Below are 23,520 nucleotides of genomic sequence, written 5' to 3'. Positions count from 1 at the left end.
ATAATAATTGCATTCTCTTCAGACTGAATTAGCTAGAATGAAGCTGTAATCAAAATGCTCATAATTGAAAATATAGTATTCTCAGACTTGGGTTGTAAAAATAACAATGAATGCTGATTGAATCAGATGACACAGTTTCTCACTGAAAATAGCCTTCAAACAGAGACAAGTTCATCTCCTTGATTACACCTTTTCATTTTAACTCTCTTCCCGAATTCAGGACTCAATGCCTCCTTAGCATCTGTCAAGTTTTCCTGTTTATGTTCTTTGTTTTGGCCTAACTTAAGCCTTCCAAGTGCACTGTTGTTTAGATGCTCATAGAAAATATAAAATGGTTAAAAGCTAAATTTTGTTTCTACAATATATTGGACTCTATTACACTGTTGTCTGTTATAAATCAAAGGGCAAACTAATTTCTAATAAGTGGAACATGTAATGCCAAAGCACCTGGGAAACAACATGTAAATTATCCCACGAGTTTCAGATAAGCTGTAACACTAATTCCTCAAAGTGCCTTTTAAAAATGACATTCACTGTGAAGATGAGAGTGCAGCAAAAGCCAAACTTGAAGCAATACTCTTCTGACTAAATAGATGCTCATAGAATTTCCTGACAACCATTCCTTCAAACCTGATACCATTAGTTCCCCTCTATTACTTAATTTTCCTTTATGAATTAAAAACTACTAGGATCACATATCAGTCTCTATCATATTCCTTATTTAATTCTCCATAGAAATAAATGAGGTTAAATTATTTCAACAAAGCAATTTTAGGTCGAACAATCGCCTGTCTTCAAAGATTTCAAGCTTCTGTCCAGCAATTTTTTTTTTTCAAAGTGAGGTTTTTCCTAAATGTCACTAAGGATCCTTGTAACAGCAATATCTGTCTGGCTTAACTGTCTCAAGTCTATCAAGCCACGTCCATAATTTAGTAAGCACATTGAAATATTTAAAACTGGTTCATTTAATAGGATGTATTAATTTAAAAGTCATAAAATATATTATGGGCAGTATCAACTCCTGTCAGACATGCAAGGAGGTCCATAGTACAGTTTTCTCTTCAGAAGTAAAATGGAACACTCTTAGGACCATGAAGTATCAAAAAACATCTACAGCTTTTAAAAGTATATCAGTAAACATCTATAGTCTTTCCTTTAAAGGATGGGACTTGTAAATCAATATGGAACAGAAAATAATCTGGAAGATATATATTAATAGCCATAGTCCTGTACATCTGTAGTGAAGTAGGTCCAAACATGCCCTGAAAGAGATTTTAATGAACTGTCGTAGTCAATACTCACACTTGCCTAGTAATGAGTATTTGTCTCCTTTGATTCAGTAACAGTATCATCCAATAACAATGAGCTTGCAGGGAATGATTATAGTGACACTGCCATTACTAGAGATAAATCCATGTGCCATAAAATGGAGTATCAGGGTGTATACTAGATTAGATCCAAGTTAAATCCTGAAAACTATAAGGTAGTCCATCACAGAGAGATTGAAATTAAGACAAACCCAACTGCAACAAGGGCAATTGAAAGAGGAAGCATGAAATTTTACACACAAAGCTGCAGAATAAGCCTTTTGTTTCCTTGTTACCCAAAGTTTCCCTGAATATCTTTCTAAATTTCTCTGACCTTCAATATATTGAAAGCCCAGCTTGACCAGCAATTTGTCTGTTTATATTTCCAGTTTAGTAAAAGCCAGAGTTGGACTGGGTTGTAATAATACTAATACTGAGATTAATCTTTAAAATTGCAAAGCACCGAATTTTCCCTTTCCCCATCACATCCAATTACTTGTGGATTAATATTAAAAGAAATGCAATCAACAACTAACTTTTGAACTATATGATGCATCAGACACGGGGTAAATTGTCTACTCGGCCTGTCTCATTCCAGTCTTACAACAGCCCTATACAGGAGATGTAGATATTATCCCTATTATTTGGACAGGGAAAGTGAGGCACGGAATAAAGGGCTCTTCCAACTCACACATCACAGAGATGGTGGAGGTGGAATTCAAATCCACGTGCTTGCCCCAGGAGATTACCTTGCCCTAACCAAGGTGTTTTACAATTGCTCATTTCCGCGAGCACGCGCACTCCCCCCAGCGTCCCAGCGGGAGCGAGCCAGCGCGCACGCGCCTGTCCAGCCAGTCGCTTGCCTGCTCCATGGACGGCTCTGTAGCTCTCGCCAGAGGGGCTGAACCCCAGCGCCCCTCTCTGAGGGCTGAGCGGCCTCTTCCTTGCTGTCGAGCCACCCAGCTGGGCTCTGCACACCTGTCTTCCTCTGCTGCCTGCCATAGTGTCCTCAGCTACTCGCTTTGCTGACAGCGCAACCAGCTTTCTGCGCTCGGCGCTGTACAGCACCTGGGCTTGAATATCTGGGCCCGTGACGACGTGGCTTCCCTGGCCCCTGGGTTTTCGAAGAAATTCCTTAGCCCTGGCCCCGGCTGTGAAAGTGTGGTTCACACCGAGCAAAAGGAGTGGGAAGGAAAAGACCAGGGCTGCCCAGCCTCGTGGTTCCAATCCTCCAAATTAATCACTTTCTTCCTGCTCCCTCCCCACGCACAATTTCACAGTGAAGGGGGGGGGGGGGGAGAGAGAGAGAGAGAGAGACAAAGAGGGAAAAGGGACCATCCGTGACTGGCATCTCTAGCTCCCTGCGCTCAGCTACCAGGGAACCATGGCAACCAGGGCCGGGTGCGCTCTCACCCCGTGGTGGTCTCCGGAGGTGGAGCGCCTATGCCTCCCAGTTTCCTCGGCCCCCCAGCCCAACCCTAAAGAACCCATTTCTAGGCTGGCAGCATTTTTGGAACCCCACTGGGATCTGGAATCCTCTCCTGAGAATAAAAGCAAGATACGGGTTCAGGGCACGGGACTGTGGGGAAGGGATCTTAAGCCCCACAATCTAAGAGATGGGCAGGGGAGACAGAGGCCAAAGCTGATTTCAAACTGTGCTGAACCTCGTACTCCCCACTCAAGAGCAGGCTGGAAACTACAAGAAGATAGAAATCGGCTCAAGGGGATACGGAGGGGCGGAGGCGTGAGGTGCACGGAGAGACTGAGGGTCGTCCCACCGGTGACCTTATTTACTCCGTCGGACTCACCTGAGCTGTCTGAATCTTGCCTCAGTACCCGAGGTGAGCAGAAAAAGGCGATGTCTCTTCTCAGGTTGAGGGCTGAGGGACCTCGGATCAGATCACTCCCATTTAGGGCAAGGATGGGGCCGAGATTGCACACCATTCCCTACCCGGAACGGGTGGATCCTGTGCTCCCAGGAGCGACCCCTTCTCTCTCTCTCTCTCTCTCTTTCCTTCTCTCTCTCTCTTTCTCGCCCCCCCCCCCAGCTGTCTACTGGGCGAACTGGCAAAGCCCCCAGGGCTAGCAAGAGACGTGCAAAGTGACTCACCTGAGTCGCCTCCAGCACCCGATATGTCCCGTATCTTCCCTCCGGGAAACTTCTCCCCAAGCTGGCTGGAAGCGGGAAGAGGGAGCAGCTGGGTCCGGCGGGGGACAGATCCTGGAGTTTCTCGCCGGCCGATACCCACCGATCCGCAGCCGGGTCTGCCCACGGAGATCCCACCAGTCCCCTCCCGCTGTTGGCACTGGTCGAGAGAAGGCTGGACCTGCTCTGGCTGGCGCTGGGATCCACGCCCTCCTGCCGGAGACTGGCTCGCGCCTCTCCTCCTCCTTTCCTGGGTTCTGCTCTGCCACCCCTCACCCACGCCGCGGATATTCCCTCCCTTTGCACACTCCCTTGGGACAGAGAGAGTTACAGCGTTAAGACTTTTATTTCCTGAAAATCAAGCGATGAAGCCAAAACTTTGCTTGTCATCTTCTGCATCTCTTAATCCCAAGAGGTAGGACAGGCCCCTTTATCAGCAAAGGTGACATTTAAAAGTCCCCCCCCCCCCCAGGTTTTGCTCAGTTCCTGTGCCAAACGGGAGTTGCCAGTCTGGTTTTCCCCCCATTGCTACATGTTAGAGGGGTGTGGTGCCATGTGCCTATAAAAAATTGTCTTCTTGCTCTCCTTTCCTCATTTAGAGACGTGATTGGGCTTGCTATTAAATCTACAAAAGCTCCTACTACCATAAGCTGTCAAATCTGTGCATGGAGAAATTGAGAGACTTTCCACTATTACCATTTTTATAAATTTTCCTCCACTATTTAAGGAGTCCATATTTCACCACATTGTTCCACAATGTGTTTCCTACTTACTCTCTGTTAATTCACTATTATAGAAGAAAGCCTTGTGTACATCTTTCCAATACAAAAAGCCATTCCTGATGCCTTGTCAGTTCTACTAATAAAAAGAAATATTTATTTTAGGATCTCAGATATGAGAAAATTGTAGTTCTTCTTTTACTGTAACTGATGTGTATAGCCCTTTAATTTTCTTCCCCATCATTGACGTTTTCCAAAATGTTCACACAATACCACTTTTAAAATCCTGTTTCATTTAAGATCTCTTTGATGGTAACAGAATTGTTGACTTCTAATTTTCACTCCACTAATCCTGTGAGACTGATCAGTTTCACAGAGAGCCTTAAACAATGAGGTATTTAGGGCTGTGATCAGCCCTCAGATCTGGATGCCTACAAAGAGCAGAAAGAGGGAAGGCAACTCTGGATCCTGCCTCAGAAGCAACTGCATAAAATATACTGAAAATGAATAAGTGGACTTTTACATTTTAATAATTGCTAACCTCAGAGCCTCAATTCTGTCAGCTCATGTGTGGGCATAATTCCTACTGACTGCATTGGCAGATTGCAAATGCAAGTGAGGGCAGGATTTGTCCTAAATTTAAATTGTACTGCTGGAGTGAGTTCTTTGCCTGTGGCATCATTATTCATATGGCATGTTTTCTAGAGTAGAAACAAGGAAAACTGAATGAAATTCCAGCAAGGAAAATACTGTGCCTGTAGGAAACAATTTCCAAGGCCAAGGAACCACAAGAGATACAGGTCTCAAGAGTTCACTACCTTGTAGGGAAACATCCGGTGAGCAAGAGATTCAGAGCTGCATGTTGAATAGAGGAAGAGAGTTCTCCTAAACATGCAGCTCTTTCTTTCTCTGAGGTTTGCTTGTGTGACAACAGAGCATTAGAAATATGTGTGTATGTGTGCATATATTTTTATTAAATTATATATATATATATATATATATACATATATATGGGGACTGCCTGTTAATCAGTCACTGCTTTCTTTCGGTGTTAGAGTATATGTGGAAACTCAATATATAAAACTGAACCTTTCTTTTTAAATTAAATATCTTGAAATATATTAGACAATAACAAGGCACAATAGCCTTAACTAAAAGATGAAGTGTCACTTCTTAAATATGGGTTTTTCTTAATAAGTGTACTTCTCTACCCCTGCCACAGCAGGTAAATGTGGAAATAATAGCTGCCTCTGGCTTACTAGGAATGGTAATTAAGTCAGCATATATTCAACACACTTTACCCTAGGCAGCTGAGTTTTAAGGAAGAAAGGGGAGAGAAAAAAAAGGTTGGGAGGGAAAAAAAAGGGAAGAAGGAAAGAACAAAAGAAAGAAGGAAAAAGGGAGAAAGAGAAGGAAGACAAAAGATGAACCAAGGAAAACATTATTCTTTCAGTTATACAGAGCAGAGGCAGATGACTTTAATTTCCACCTCCAAGAAACACCACATAGCTATGATCTCCAAGGATGGGTTCTAATTTTATACATTATTAAATACAGGCAACTCCATTAGGCTTTCTTGGCCAAAGCAACTCACAGCTTCTCTGACTCAGCTTCCAAGAGGGCTGAAACCAGAAGGCAGCCTTCACTCAGACTGGATGTTTGCAAGAGATACCGTCTGCACATTGCTTTGAACCTCTCTCCTGGCTCCCATTCTACTGTCTGACACTTTGTTCAGACCCATTTCCTACTCATCACACCAGCCGCTTCTATCAGGCATTGCACAGTTGCACATAGGTGCTGGAGAAAGACTACAGTCTTAGGAAATCTGATTGCATTAGCTTGGAAAGGTGTGAATTTTCTCTCTCACAACTGAGGAAGGCTCTGTCAAGTGAATATACTACCATCAAACCACAAATGAAGGGGACTGAAGGCTTCTCTTATGCATAGAAGCAGAAGGTGAGAGAGACAGGCCAGTCATCTGGAAAACAGATAAAAGGTATGAAAATCCACCACATTTTTCTCCTTTTACTGCTGATTTACTGCCTACCCTCAGCCTGAACCATCATTTGGTATCAGTCCCAGAGCTGAGACCATTGGAGTAACGTTGTCTTTTGGCAAAGCCAAGTAGCTAGTGTTATGGCACCATTCCTAGAAAAATTGTTTAGCAGAAGAGCTGTACTTTTGGAAATGGCATTTCAGTCAAGCAGTGTGGAATAATCACAGATCGCAGAGTTTTCTGGCCAACTGCTGAAATGAAGGAAAGCAGGATGTTCTTCTGAGGAATAGATCTTTCAAAGGACCTTGGATGTACAAAGCAGCCACCTTCGGCTTAAATATTAATAAAGCTAAAGAAGACCATATTAACTCTGCAGAGTTACACTGACAACATCAATATTCCTTTACCTCATCCTTTCATACAAGAACAAAAGAACATGTATTAAAAATCAAAGGACAATAATTCTGGGACAAATAAAAAGATAAAATCTTAATATTTTATGCCATGGATCATTAATATGTGTGATTGTGCTCTAGGAGGACATGGGATCAGACACTTTCACTGGATTTTAAAAGGGGTATGTAATGTTAGGGCCATTAATAACATTACCCTATGTATCTTAGATAATGATGAGTGTTATCAAATCTCCTGCCTTATGTCATCCATTGATTACTTGTGGAAAGCAGAAAGATTTCTCATCCTCCAATTAGAAATGCCTGCCATGGCTACTTTACTCTCCTACTGATGATTGCTGTAAAATCCTCAGTCATTAATCATATCTCAAAGGCCTGTGAAGTGAATTCACTTCACTGGTAAAGATTCACATAGACTAAAAGTGAAGGTTTGGAAAAAGATTTATCATGTAAATTAAAACCAAAACCAAGCAAGACTGTTTATTCTCGAACCAGAGGAAGTAGAATATAAGTTTAAAATCTCTGAAAAGGAAAGTTATTAACTATTGATAAATGGATCAATTTTATGGGAAGATGTGAAAATTTTAAATATATATACATTGAACATGAGACTACAAAAATACATAAATCAGAGTCTTACAACTAAAGACAGATATAGATTTATATAATAATAAACTTAAACACTCCAATTTCCTCAACAGAGATATATACAAAAAAATCAACAAAAAAATCTGAGTTTTGCATACTAAAACCAAAACTAGTAGTCATTTACAAAATATCTGGTCCAACAGCAGCATATGACATTCTACTCATATATAAAAGAGAAACCAGATATCTATAAGTTTTTAAAAATTAAAATCATGATTATAGGCAACAGAGACATGGCTGAGGGTATCACAATCCCAAACTTGAAACTATACTGCAAAGCTACTGTGATAAAAACAGCATGGTACTGGCAAAGAAACAAACCTGAGGATCAGTGGAATAGATGAGAAGATGCAGAAATAACTCCAGACATACTCAGCCACCTCATCTTTGACAAAGGTGTCAACCATCCTTATTGGAGGAAAGATAGCTTTTTTAATAAATGGGGTTGGAAAAACTGGGTTTCAACAGGCCAAAGATTAAAACTAGACCCATACATATCACCATTCACTAAAGTAAGATAGAAGTGGATTAAAGATCTAAATATTAAGACAGAAACACTAAACTTGCTGGAAGATAAGTTAGGTAGACATTGGCATAGGAAGAGACTATGAACAAAACCTGAGTAGCAGGGAAACTAGCACAAAGAATCAACAACTGGTATTTCATCTTATTAAAAAACTTCTGCACTGCAAGAAAAACCACCACCAGAGCTAAGAGACGACCTACAATGTGGGAAAAAATTTTTAGCAGCTGTACCTTAGACAAAGGACTACTATCTAGGATATATAAAGACCTGGTAAAAATCAGACCCTCCAAATTCAAAAACCCAATTCAAAAATGGGCATCTGAAATGAACAGACATTTCTCAGACAAAGAAGTAAAAGCAGCAAATAGACATATGAAAAGATGTTCAACATCACTGTTCATTGGAGAGATGCAGATGAAAACAACACTGAGATTCCACCTCACCCCAGAAAGAATGGCTGCTATTAAGGAATCATCCAATAACAAATGCTGGCGGGGGTGTGAGGAGGAAGGAACCCTTCTCCATTGTTGGTGGGATTGCAGACTGGTGCAACCACTGTGGAAATCAGTATGGAGATACCTCAAAGAACTATGGTTAGAGGTACCATTTGACCCAGCTATTCCCCTACTTGGCATCTTCCCCAAAGAATTAAAAGTATCATACCACAGCGATATATGTGCATCCATGTTTATAGTGGCACAGTTCATAATAGCTAAAGCTTGGAAACAGCCCAAGTGTCCATCAACTGGAAACAGGATAAAGAAGATGTGGGGTGCTTTATAAAATGGAGTACTACTCAGCCATAAAGAATGAGAAACTAGAGACCTTTATAGCTAAATGGATGCATATTGAGGCCATACTCTTAAGTGAAATAAATAGGACACACATGTGTAAATACCAAATAGTTTCTCTAGTGTGAGAAACTGAAAGTATAAATAAAGACTAAAATGATTAAAATGAATAGTTGATAATTTGAAATAGGAAAAGATCCAAAGGTGGAGGAGTGGTGGGAGGGGAAGGGGAAAGGGAACAAGGGAAAGGAAAAATTATGAGAAAAGAAAAAAAATGGAATCAAAATCTATGTAAATAAGGAAGGGTGGAGGGGGTGACAGCGGCACAGGTAATGGGGGAAAAAAATAAGAACTAAGATACATCATGTACAGGTACAAACACCCAATGATAAATGTAAACGTATTGTATACCTAAAATGTACCAATAAAAGAAATTTTAAAAATTAAAATCATGTCACATACCTTTTCATTCCACAGTAAAATAAAATTACATAACAACAGGCATAATGGAAAACTATAAAAAGTAGAAATGTAATAATAGGATCATATATGACCAATGATATTTAGAGTATTTAAAGGGAAAGGAAGGACACATTCTAAAGACAAATGAGAATGACAAAACAATGTATCAAAAATTTGAGCATATATCAAAAGCAGAACTGACAGGAAAGTTAATAGCAATGAATATATACATTAAAAAAGAAAGAGCTATTTCAAATAAACTAACAGTGCTTTTCAAAGATTTAGAAAAGCAAGAACAAACCAAACCAAAAATTAGTAGAAGGAACGAAGTGATAAATTTCAGAAGCAGAAGTAAATAAATTCAAAACTAAAAAACAGAAAAGATCAATGAAACAAAGAGTTGTGTTTCATTTTGTTTTGTGAGCTTTTTATTAGTTCATATTAGTTATATAGAATAGATTTTGTTTTTGCATACTTTTAAATGCATTAGCATAATGTAATTTTTCACTTCCCATTATCCCCTTCCCACTACCACCCCACTTCCTGATTTCTTTATTCTTCTCTAATAGTCTTTTTCTCTTTTCACCCCTAGATTTCACATGTAAGAGAAATATGGAATAAATATTCCATATTTCTGAATCTGCTTAATTTAGCTTAACATGATGATTCCCATCCATTGTCCTCTAAGTGACAGGATTTTGTTCTTCTTTGTGACAAATATATAAACTGGTTCCCTAGCTTAGCTATTGTGAGTTACACTGTACCAACATGGATACCAGGCATCTCTAATAGCATGCTGACTTTAATTCTTTGGGGTATATACAAAGAAATGGTACAGCTGAATAAAATGAAGGCAATTTTGTAAGGAATGTCTGTACTGATTTCCATGGTTGCTATATTATTTTATATTCCCACCAGCAGTGCAGAATGAGTCCTATTGTCCCACATCCTCATCAACATTTATTGTTCATTCTTTGTTTTTCGTCCTTTTTTGTGGTACTAAGGATCGAGCCCAGGGATTTCTCACTGAGTTACAGTCCTAGCCCCTTTTTAATTTATTTAAAAAAAATAGTGTCTGAGTTGCTAAGTTGCCAAGACTGGGCTTGAACTTATCATCCCTTGCTTCAGATCTGAGATTTCAGATGTGCACTTCCACACCAACCCTGTTTTCTATATTTTTGATGATAGGCTTTTTAAGAAATGGCATTGAGAAAATTAGATAAAAATTATATGTAAAAGATTGAAATTAGATTTCCATCTCCCACCCTGTATAAATATTAATTCAAAATAGATCCAAGACCTAAGAATAAGCCCTGAGACCTTGAAACTGCTAGAATAAAACATAGGACAAGACACAGGCACAGGCAATGACTTCCTGAACAAGACTCCATAGCTCAGGAAATGATAGCAATTAATAAATGGGATTGCTTCAAATTAAAAATTTTAGCATGGCAAAGGAAACATTTAAGTGTAAAAGGCTACATAATGGGAGAAAAACTTGCCAGCTAACAACAGAGATTTAATATCCAGAATATACACAGAACTGAAAAAAACTTAACTTAAAAAATCCCAGATAACCTAATGTATAAATGCATGAATGATCTCAATAGACACTTCTTAAAAAAGAACAAATGGTCAAATGCAAATCAAAATTACATTAAGATTCTATCTCATCTCAGTCAGAATGGCTTTCATCAAGTACCTGAACAGTTGAGTTTTTCAAAGGATAAAACCAGTTGACAAGCCATTAGTTAAATAGCCAGAATTAGGGAACATCCAAATATATAAAATCAGAAATGAAAAGGTAACAAAACAACTGATACTACAGTAATATAAAGGCCCATAAGAAAAAATGCTATGAACATATGAATCTACTATGCTAAAAACAGGAAAATCTAGAAGAAATGAATAAATTCCTGAACAAACACAACCTTCCAAAATGGAACCAAAGAGAAACAGAAAAGTTAAACAGATTAGTAATGAACAATAACATTGAAGCATTAAATGAGTCTCCCATCTCAAAAAAGTTTAAGAGTTGGTGGCTTTCCCATTGACTTTTATGAAGTATTTAAAGAACTAATATAATTCCCAAATTATTCCAAAAAATTGAAATGAAAAGAAGTTTGCCAAAAAATTTTAATGGATCAAATATTACTTTGATATTAAAACCAAAGATGCAACAAAAGAAAAGCATAGACCACCTCACTCATATGCACGTGTCATCAATAAAATGCTAGCAAGCAAAATTCAACAGCACTTCAAACGTTCACGCATCATAATTAAGTGAGATTCATCCCAGGGTTGTATGCGTGGTTCCACATAGGTAAATCAATAAATGTGTTATAATATATCAACATAATGAAGAACAAAATATCTATACGATCATTTCAATAGATGAATGAAGATATCTTCATGATAAAACGAAATTAGCTTTTGAAGGAGGATGTCTCAAATATTAATGGCCATATATGAAAAATCCATAGCCACTGTTATACCAAACGGGAAAAATTGAAAGTGATTTCCTCAAAGCTCAGAAATAAGACAAAAATATGAAAATCCATTACTTTTATTTAATATAGTACTTAGGCAAGAAAAAAAAAGTGACATCCAAATTGGAAAGGAAGATGTTAAATTATCCATATTTGCAAATAACATGGTTTTACATATGAAAAAACTAAATATTCCACAAAAATTGTTAAAACTTATAATCAAAACAAGTAAAGTTTCAAGATAAAATATAAACATTAAAAATGTACCATATTTATGTCCCAGTAATGAACCAACTGGAAAAGAAAATAACGAAGCAAATCTATTCCAAGTCATTACAGAAAATAAAATGTTTAAGAATAAACATTTAACCAAGGAAGTGAAGGATCTTTAGGATGACAATTATAATATACTGATGACAGAAATTATTGAACACCCACACACACAATGGAAAGACAGCCCGTGTTCATGGACAGCAAGAATTAATATTATTAAAATGATCGTATTACCCAAACCAATCTGTAGATTCAATGCAATGTTGATCAAAATACCAATGACACTCTCCTGAGAAATCAAAAACAAAAAATCCTAAATTTACAATGGAATCACAAAAGACAGAGTTGGATATTAGAAAATAGTGGTTTCTCTATATAGGATGGCAGGAAACTAGTGATTAAAACAAGCTATGATATATTTAACAATGACTAGAAAACAAGAGTATGAAATTTCTAGCACATAAAATTGATTAATAGTTGAAGAGATAGCAATGCTTATTACCTTTATTTGATTATTATACAATGTAAGCATGTCTTGCATTACCATATTGTATTCCACAAATATGTACAAATAGTGTGTTTCAATTAGAAATTTTAAAGTTTACAATAAATCTAGATGTGTGGGGGCATTGTTTGTTGAATGATGATTCCACACTTTCTAGATATATTGTTTGCTATTTTTAAAAGTGCTATAGACCAATTAACCCTCACCATGCTATTTTTAGGAATTAAAATTCATCTTTTCAATTAACATTTTCTTGGTAAATAAACAAATTAACAGAAATGTTCTTAATTCACAAATTGCTAGTATGCAATACTACATTTTATTAACAAAAGTATAAATCAATCTTTTGCAAACAATGCTTCGGATTTATTTTCTTTCAAGGGTTAAATGGACATGCAGATTCTTGAAATTTTTTCTTGGACAAACTCATTAAGACATTCATGACTCTATGACAAGTACAAAAAGACTACAGTAAAGATTCCAAATCTCCTATCTGTATTGACATGAAAGACTAGTCTTATAGGGATTAGTTCCTCTATTTTCTGCCTTATTCTTTGTGTTTCTCACCCAGGAATTTCCAGCTCATTCTACAACATCTAAGGGCACACGAGCAGGCATTCAATTTATATAATACTCATTTGCTCATATACCAAGTTTTCTGTTAACAGGAGATACTTGTTTAGAGAAAGACACAAGAACATATATACTAGACTGAACCACATGATGTTGTGACTATTTAACTTTTCTAACATCCAAAAATAAGAATTCTGTGTTGTTCAACCTAGGAGATTATTGGCAATACTATGATGAAATATCTCATAAAATTTGTTTTCAAAGATTTCATAATGTGAGAAAGTCTTTTCAATCCAAATTTACGAACATTGAGCAATAGATCTTTTTGGGACCAAACATCCTGCAGAAAAAAGTATCTATAAAGTAGGGACAAAATATAAAAAATAAATGCCAGAAAGTACTGGAAACTCTCCCCAAGCAGGCTGATACTAGACAAGCTAGATAACTAGAGGAAAGAAAACTAACTAGGTGAATTCTCTTTGTGATTTTGAGCTGGAGGCAGGACCCACTCTGCTCAATGTTAGTGGATAAAGTAAAGAAAGGAGACAGAGTTACTAGCTCAAAAAACTGTAAGACAGAGCTTTGGAAACCAAATTAAATGGAAAATGAGAGGAGAAATGAATGGAGGAGAGAGCAAGAGAGAATATTTATACATAAAAAATTTTGTATGTGTAAAGTGCTGTAGAAACTCTACCCATTCTCTGAAATACTCATTAGCAGATGCTATAGAATTAATAGTTGTGCCCCCATTCCCAAAATTCACATGTTGAAACCTAATCCACAGTGTGATTCTATGTGACAATAGAGCCTGCCTGTAATTAAACCATGAGGCTAACAGAGCCCTCAGGAATGGACTAGTGTCCTTGTAAAAGAGGCCCCAAGGAGCTCCTTTCCCTCTCCACCATATGAGGACACCATGAAGAAATGGCTGGTTGAGAACCAGAAAGTGCCTTTATCAGTTAACAAATCTGACAGTACCTTCACCATGGGTTTTTGAGCCTCCTGAACAGTGAGAAATAATTTTTTGTCATTTATAGGCCACTCAGTCTATAGTGTTCTGTAACAGCAACCAAAATGAACTAAGCAGGAAGGCAGTCTCCACACATTTCTGGTGAGGTTTAAAAAAAGTAGATTGAGATTTCAACAGTTACCAACTGCATAGGATATTTAGTTTGATTTCTGCTACATTTATGTCTGCTAAGAAAAATAGAAATCAATATTATTTGCAGAACAGAATGCAAAATCTCCACATTGCTCAGAAAACAGTACAAAATGACAGTGTATGATTAAATACACGATATATTCTATAGTCAATAAGACAATGAAGATGACTTCTGAGATGACCTAGACACTGGACTTAGTGAACAAGCATATTAAAGGACAATCATAATTATGCTCACGAAGACATTTTTTGCATAAACTTATAACTACTAAACCTAAAATGAAAAATATAATCTTTTAAAAAAGAACTACAAAGGTACTCTAGGTTTGAATACACAATATCTGAATTTAAAATTTCAGTTAGCTTAAAAGCAGATTGAAGGCAACAGAGAAAAGGGTGATGTATTTGAATACAAATCTACAGACATTTTCTCACTATAACAGAGGAGGAAAAGACTAGTGGAACAAAAATGAACAAAAGTTCAAAATAGGTATATTATTGGATTCCTAAAACAAGGGGGGAGATAAAATACAATTGATTAAATAACATCAGGAAATGTACCAAAGGAAAATAAGAAATTTGTAGATTCCAGTATCTCAGCAAACTTTCCAAAAGATAAAATTAGAGTGCCTCCTAAGTGTATAATAATCAAGATACCAAAACACAAAGTCAAAAAGAAAATGTTGATACAACCAGGAGAAAAAAACAGCACATTATACATTGCTTATACCAAGTTTAAATCTTGAAAGAAAAATAAACAAAAAATCCCTTCCAACTCCTAATTTCTTGTCCAGTGAAAATATTCAAATATGTAGAGAAAATAAAGATTTCTTTATAGGTGAAAGAAAACTAAGAGGATTATCACCATCAGAATTGCACTCTAAGGCACTATAAAAGCACATTTTAAAACTAAAAGGAAATGATACCATATGAAAACTCTGATATTTATAGAAAAATAAGGCACATTGGAGATGATAAATGTGTGAGTAAATATGAAAAGACTATTTTTTCTTTCAGTTTATTTAAATTATATGTGACTGTTGAAACCTGAAATTCCTAGCTCTTGTTTCTAATAAAACTGAGGCAATTTTCCAGTTTCAGAGAAATTGGACATTATCACACATACATAAAAATATCAGTTAATATATGAAGATGTGTTCCAAAAATCTGTATTTTCTATATAAAAATATAGTATCTTTCATGAGACTGATTTCATCTAGTGCTTTATGATTAGCAAAACTAAGGAAGGCTGCAGAGATTTTACAGAAAGATCAGCCCAATTAGATAAAAATTAAAATCCTCTTTTCAGATCTAAATTTTGCATCAGCTCTCTTAGGAAGAAAAAAGATCATTAAATCATGATTTACCCTCAGAGTTCTTTACTGATTAGAATGTGAAACACTATCATTTGCATCTGAAAACAAAGTGGAATAAAGATAGTGAGTCCACTTCGAAATAAAAGAACTTAAAATGTATCTCAATTTCAATGAATTCCTTAAGCAAAGTATAGAACAAGTCTCTGACTTGTACAATGTGTTGTTTATTATTATTATTATTATTATTATTATTATTATTATTCATGGAAAAGTTGCTTGGAAACAGCTAGAATGCTTAACTGATAAATATCTTAAATACAGTGTAATTAACCACAATTCTTGTACACCAAACATGTTTTCTTTGTTTATTCTAATGAAAGATACATTTTCAGGCATTAATTTTTTATTCCAAAAATTAGACTGAAAAGTTAAAGTTGACATCTTTCAACTGATGATTACTTGAGGATGAGACGTAATTATTCTAAACAAAAAATGTTTTCCTTAATGGCATTTTATCCAATATCATCTCACACCTATTCTTTTATAGAAAAGTTGTATAGCATGGGCAGAGAAATATTCCTCATAATGATCTATCTAACAGCCAATTAAATGTGACACTCTAATGTATAATGTCTTTTTGTTAGTTTTTAAGACATTGGTATTAATAGTCCAGTTTAAAGAAATAAATAGGACCAAAATAAATACAAGTGAATTTTCTTTATATTCATAATTTTTTTCTTTATGAAGCAAATTATTTGGGGGGTCCTATCCTTTTAATACACATTAAAATATTACAAATATAATGTGACAGAAATAAACAATAATGGGCAAAAATAAAAAATAAATAGCATAAACATATTATAAATGTCTCATCCATCAAACAAATTTTATAACTTTATTTCATATTTCTTGAGAAATTCATAGCCTTATCAGTGAATATATAGAAAACACAATTTTCTATTAAATACTATTCAAATAAAATGAAGTTTAAGTTTGTATACTCTGATATTACTAATAATCTACTGATACTTTAATTCTCACACCTTCTCTAAAATTCAAATATAGTAAAAACCTAAGATACATCCAAAACCATGCATTGAAAAATAAATAACAGCCTTCTAAAAAACTTAAAATCCTTTAAAAATAATTTTCATTTTAATCATAAGTCAATATATTCACTAGGGATAAACTGCAAAGTTTTCCTGACTAGTTCTTCATCAAATTATTTAAATATCAAATTCTGGTGCCAGATTTTGAAGGTGATAGTTGACAATTAACTTCTGTAGAGGTTTGAGAATAAAGAAGCATGACCTATGTTCCACACTTGACAAATTACACACATCAATTATAAGATCTCAGAAAGAAAGGCATTCCCATGCCAACCTCAAAGCCTTCAACAAGAATTTATTCCAGCCATAAGTCCACACTGATGACAGAGCAAACCAACATAAAATGGGGATTTTACCAAAGGAATTGTTTATAAAAGGGTCAGAAGAGGTTTCCCGTAAAATGCTGTAGAAGCCCAACTGTTTTGTTCTATTTTACACTTACCGTAATAAACTCTTACTCTTTAAGTTATAGGGTTTTCTCACCATCATGTGATTGAAGATGTAAGGTGAAGCAGCCCCTTTTAGAATTGCCTTAAAGAGGAAAAATACAATATTTTCCCTGAAATAATGGCTGTAGTTTTTGTTCATCTCCTTTAGCAGATGAATTGGGCTTCTTGGGAACTGGTAGTTAAATGGAATTCTAGCTGTGGAGAGCATCACAGATTTTGTACTTGGCACTATCAGTAGGTGTTATCTTGTGTATTTGTTGACAATGGATGACTCTGTTTTTGCTCTTGATTGCCAATAGAATAAACTTTAGTAGAAGTGAGGTAGGATAGAAGGAATAAAGATAGATTAAAAAGGAGACAAGAAAAATGATGATGTAAAAATTATACTTAAAAAAAAAACAACAACTACATATTCAGGAAACAAAGTTACTCAAGTACAATGACTTTTTCTCTCCCGAGAAAGTTATTTTAAAAATTACTGAGTCTTAAAGATATCATATGCCTGTAAATTGGGCTCCTGCTTTTCACCTGTAAGTTGAGCGTGACTTTCCCTCAAACAGATTTCCATCCTAAAGAAAAAAACACTATTAAGTGGGCAGCAGATCTCTAAACTTCAAGCACATACAAATGGTTTGCATTCTAACCTAGACAACTAAATGGGTAATCCAACAGTAGGAATCCACAACCTACATCATCCATCTTGAAGACACCCCCAAGACCACATAAAACCCCTCAGCCAGACAGTAATGTGCCTCTTTCTGAGGGATCCCCTCTATTCTCTCTGAGTGTGCACTTCTTTAATTCTGCCTGATACATATTTTTTATGCCTCTCACTGACACATCCCGCAATTCTTTCCATTGGTGGAAGTCAGCAAATCTACTGTCTACACCATGGGTGGGGTGAGGTGAGGTTCTGGCCTCTTCTTCAGGAAACCCGCTCAGATCCTGTCCAATGACAAAAGGATATACAAACTGTTGTTCAAATGGGGAATTATGATACATGTTAAAATCAGAAAATAACAAGCCTAAATCATAAACCAACATTGCTTCACTAAATTAAATATAGTTTAAGGAATAAATATAATTCTTTCTCTGGGAAGAGAGAAAAACAAAAACTCTAAACAGCATAATCTATATTAAAAATACCTCATCTAGAAAACAAATTTTATATCTTTATTTCACATGACTTAAGAAATAAGTATAAAATATGTGGTTTCTGTGGTCAAAATGGCAAAGTAAGCTTACATATAAAAGGTAATTTAGAATTGAAATGTGCCTTTAAGACCTTGGGTTCAATTCTTAGTGATTGAAAAAGAAAGAAAGAAATGAGAATGGTAAAATGTACATAGACACATAATTGACAACCCAGAGGTACTTTGTGAACATCAAACTTTCAAGCAGTTCCTAGATCTGCCAGTAAAGAATTGAGTGAAATTGTATAATGACACCATGTTCCTATAAATTATCTTAGGAGAAAGGAATAGCCTGTAATGCTTCCTGAATTATCATCTAATACACACACATACATGTACACATACACATACGCATATATACAATGTGCAGACGGTAAACTTTGTGCCTCTTCTTAAGCAAAAGTACTTTCTAAACATTTGAAATAAATGGAACATTAATATATCTGAAACTTTCCTCCATGATTAAAGCAGTTAGGATGAAAATTACAAAAAGGGTCTTGAATACCTTAAGGGAACAATAGTTTTTCTGTATTTAAAGTAGGAGAGTCTCACTGCCTAGTGACAGCCTAATCCGCACCAAGTGGTGTCATGTGGAGATTTTCATTTTGAGCAATAATTGGGGGATCCCTCTTATCTCCAGTGCAGCTGTTTGGAGTGAGTAGAAGGGGACCATCCATCTATGAGCTGGAAAGCACAGTCAGGCTGTTCTACCACACCACTGGGCCAACTCCAATTCTCCAAAGGCAAAGAGCATTTGTCTTATTACAATGCACATCACCCTGGCAGGTAAAATGCTTTCCTTAAGGCTGATTTGTTTTCCTCCACAACCACTGCAGTTACAGACTAATTCCTCTAAGTACCTATTTCGTTCAAGCTCTCAGTAAATATGGGCTTGACATAGTAGCTGCCCAAGTTATGAAAGAAATTTATTTTATTCTGAGAGGTAGTTTATTTTAAATATCTCCTTGGTCTTTATAGCATCATGGCATGTCATCAAAACAAGAAACTTACAATTTACCAGAAAAACAAATGTACCAAATCAAATACTTCCATTTATATGATTAGCTCTTATGATAGAGGAAACAGTGGTGATGGTCACCTAAGGATAAATCACTGTAGTAATCCTGTTCTAACCATCCTGAAAATCAGTGTAATAATCCTCTTCTAACCATCCTGAAGACCATATCTCAGAATTACAATGAGTTGATTTTGTACTTTTAGGTTTTTTTTAGCAGTGGAGCAAACATGGCTGCTACCTGTAGCCTTTTTGTAACACAGCATTACACACATTTTTTAAACATAATTTTGTCTCCATCTAATGGTTTAAAACCCAACCCCATGGAAAAAAAAAGTGTCAAAATGAATGAATCTTTCTAAAATGATGTGACTTAGTAATCCCTAAATTGTTTGCTCTAAGAAGTTAAATTTCAATAAGTGATTGTTTATTGAGTGCCATCTCTGCACCAAAAATAAGACCTCCAAAATAAGATACAGTTTATTTTTATTTCACATGGAACACTGTAATATATAAATAGAGAAAAATTACATAATTGACCTTAGTAAAAGTCAGGCAAAGCATGCATAAAGGAATAATAGGATTGTTATTAGATTTGAAGTTGTTCTAAAATTCATTCATCCTAATACTTTCATACTCAAAAATCTAAACTGCCTCTGCATTGTGATCAGGAGGAAGTCCACGTGTCTTCGTTTATTATTACAGGCCATCTATCACCATATTCATTCTTATCAAGCACTAATCAATAACAGTAGTCCTGTTTCTGTATCAGGTTGTTTAGTAAGTTGGCCCCAGGAGAGCCACACTCGTTCTAGAGTCCCTGAATCATCATAACTCTAGATGCTTCACCTTTGCTCTTATTCATCCATGATCATGCCATGCCAATTTTCTTTTCAGTTTTTATTTTTGGTGATATCACTTTTAATAATATATAACTTTTATTGAGAGTTTATTATATTTATCATATGTTTATATGTTTAGTATGTTTGGCACCATACTGTCTTTGATGTGTCACTACTTTGTTCATACTCACAAAATATCTACCATGCATACTTTACACATGAGAAAACGAGTGAATGAGAGGGTAACTAAATTGTCTAAAGTTACAGTTTTCTAGGGAGCCAAGATTTTGACATAAGACATTTTGACTCCATGGCTTTTGCTTGTGATCAATGTCTGGTGTTTCTCAAGAGAATACACATGAAGACCACAGGCTAAATGTCCCAAAGCAGGGCATCAGTGTTTGTTGAGTGAATAGATAAATACATGAATGGAAAGTCAAATGGAGTGATGCTGAAGGCAGAACTTAATTCAAGCCTGAGACCTCAGGTTTTTCTGAAGGAGATGGGGAAATGAAAAATAGTTGCGGAAGCAAAAGATGTGAGAAGTTAAAAAAACAGGAGTGGAGGAGAATAGATAATAACATAAAAGATTTGTGTCTAGGAAGTTGACACAATGGTGGCAAATTAGAAAGATGAGTTGAGTTTTAGACTACATGAGGAGTTTGGTGTGGTGCCCACTTTAACATGGCTGAGATGTACTCATGGAACTATTAAACAATAATAAGCTGCAAGTGGAAAAGCCTGAAATACTAAACCTAGGGATCATGTTTTATTTCATCTACTATGAACAGATTCTCGAGAGGGTGATTGAAAGAAGAAAAAGGGGTACAAGAACAAGCCATACCTCTCATTTTCTTTTAGGAGTCCTGGGAGGAAAGCTTTCAAATTATAGAAGGAAATAAGTGTTAACAAGGTAGGACCTGTTGGGTGTGGTGGCTCATGTCTGTAATTCCAGCACTCAGGAGCCTGAGGTAGGAGGATCTTCATGAGTTTGAGGCCAGGCTGGGCTACATAGTGAGTTCAAGGCCAGCCTGTACCACAAAGCAAGACCCTGTACCAAAGAATAAAATAAAATAAAATATAAAATAAAATAAAATTAAATTAAATTAAATTTTAAAAAAAGGTAGCAGTCAGGTGTGGTGGCATACTCCTGTAATCCCAGTACTCTGGAAAGCTGAGGCAGGAGAATCACAATTTTGAACCCAGCCTGGGCAACTTAGTGACTAAGCAAGACCCTGTCTTAAAGAAGAAAAGAAAGAACTGGGGATGTAGCTCAGCATGAAGGTCCTAGGTTCAATCCCCAGTATACCAAAAACAAAGTAGGACATAAACAATAGAGTATAATGCCAGGAATATTAGAGAAGTGGATCAAGGAAGCAGTGTCAACCATGACAAATGATTTAAAGACTGGATTTTTTGCCAGGGGATGTAGCCCAGTAGTGCCACACCTGCCTCACAAGTGTAAGGTCCTGAGTTTGATCTCCAGTACCAGAAAAAAAAAGACTGGATTTGTAAAAAATGTTTTCTTTTAGTAAGAGTAGCCTTATTAATACTAGGTTCTAGAAATCATATTACATTGAGGATCTTATTGAAAAATGTAAATATTAATAAATGAATAACAAGTTTCCAAGCACTGATTTTACTGGTCTACATAGATCAAATCATTTAATCAACATAAAAACAAACAAACTTCTGAGTTTAATACTATGACTTTGCAAACCTTAGAGAAGAAGAAGTAGAGGCTGAGGGAGGCAAAAAGAAGTGCCTGAGTCATAATGCTAGAGAATGAGAGACCAGAGGCTCACGCTTGGCTCTACTGCTTTCCATGTGCCCTGTTGCTACCCTTGGCAGAGCAGCAGTGCCCTGGGAAGGGCTTTACATTATAAAGACGCTGGGCTCTTAAAGCAGCACTGAATAGAGATGATAACCTAAGAGTCAGGTTGAATACAAGATTTCTCAAGATTTAAGAAATGGTGAAACCAAGAAAAGTTATCTTTAAAGGCAAGAAATTACAATCCTTTTCTGAGGCAAATCAGTGAGGGAGAAATTAAGTATAACCTCTTCTAGCTCTATTTCCTTAGGGTTGTCATTTCCTCCTTCCTTTTTATATCCAATACAAATATTTACCTTTGATTTAAAAGCCTGTTTTCAAAACACAATGTTTCCTTAATGCTCTAAGAATGATATTTTATTGTTTTGAGTAAGTAAATTAGGGCAGAGTAAAGCCACATTTTGATTTTCGAGCTAGCAACCAGTTCAGTCCACTGCCTATACACAATTAGCTGAGCACAAGTCTGAAGATATTGCATGATGAAAAATTACCTAATACACTGCATGAAGGGCTGGCAAACCCTGTGTGGCAAATCTGCTGCAGCATTTGTTTTTGTAAATAAAGTTTTATTGGAACATAGTCATGCTCATTTATTTACATATGTCTTTGGATGTTTATATACTATAATGACAGAGTTGAGTAATTTTGACAACACATATGGCATAAAAAGCTTAAAATATTTACTATTTGTCCATTTACAGAAAGTTTCTCAACTCCTATTCTGGACTTTTGAAAATACTAGCAAGTGTTTATATAGTTAAGGATAAATCTTCAAGTTAGGTATGGTGCACCCTGCTATCCTGGCACTCTGGGGAGGCTTAGATAGATACCAGTATCACAAATTCAAGCTGAGCCTGGGCAGCTTATTGACTTGGCAAGGCACAGCCTCAAAATAAAAAGTAATACAAAGGAAGATTGTTGGGAGTGTACCTCAGTGTGGAGGCCCTGGGTTCAAACTTTAGTACTGAAGAAAAAAAAAAAGCGCAAAGGAAATTATCAAATCCAGATCCATATGGTCCTCTACCTTGATAGAAATATACTTCATTCAAATTTTCTGCTGCTTTCCCCTTATTCATTACATGTAAGTTTGCACACTCCAAAGTGTGGTAAGTCATGAGGAAAGACTGCAAGTGTAAATCAGTATTCCCTTGCCTTTTGTTCCTGTGCACACAGCTAGACTAGACAACACAAGACGCCTTATTTCTCAAAGAATCACATGACTGACACTGGCCCAATAGAATATGTTCCTTTTAAGAACAACCATGAAACAGTACTTCAAGTTCTTTCTCTTTCTAATCCATGTGGCCAGAAACAAAAGAGAAAATAAGCGTTCCAAGCAAGAAGAGGCGAAGCTCTGTGGGTTCACTCTTAAAGAAGAGATACTAAACCTGGAATGTTTATAATGAATTTATATAAATAAGAAATATGTTTTTGTCTGGGAAGCCTCTCAGCTTTGGGGGAGGAACAGAATTTTTGTTAAAGTTGGTAACGTTAGTTTCTCTGACTAATACAGTTTACAAGATATTTTCTCTTCCCAGAATAAAATAATACCATTATATTTTAATGTTTACAACACACGATCATTAGGAAACAATTATTATTCTACTTTACAAATTCTCAATCACGTCAACATGTGCCTCCTCTGCATTCCCTGAATGCATCTAAATATCCTCTGCTTCTATTTTCTCCATTTCAGTGAACAGCACTGTATTGGTTTGTTGGGGTTACCATAACAAAATAGCACACACTGAGTGG

General features: G+C 36.2%; 1 protein-coding gene across 7 annotated transcripts in view; it reads right to left on the bottom strand.

Moving 5' to 3' along the window:
- Positions 1–3,738, bottom strand: part of Chl1 (cell adhesion molecule L1 like) — a 191,482-nt gene extending 187,744 nt beyond the window's left edge. For 3 of the 7 annotated variants that reach the window (XM_004854217.4, XM_021266048.2, XM_004854218.4), the window contains exon 1: positions 3,418–3,738. The gene's annotated coding sequence lies outside the window, so the exon portion shown is untranslated. Of the gene's footprint in view, positions 1–3,115; positions 3,310–3,417 lie in introns of those variants that run through there. The other 4 variants (XM_087182025.1, XM_021266047.2, XM_087182024.1 and 1 more) reach the window with 4 other exon arrangements.
- Between the last annotated feature and the right edge of the window lie 19,782 nt (positions 3,739–23,520).

This window comes from Heterocephalus glaber, unplaced genomic scaffold (genome assembly GCF_053883595.1).
Source record: "Heterocephalus glaber isolate CG9 unplaced genomic scaffold, H.glaber_assembly_v1.0 deba00001472, whole genome shotgun sequence".
In the NCBI taxonomy this organism is placed as follows: Eukaryota; Metazoa; Chordata; class Mammalia; order Rodentia; family Bathyergidae; genus Heterocephalus; species Heterocephalus glaber.
This window is presented reverse-complemented; position numbering and strand designations above follow the sequence as displayed.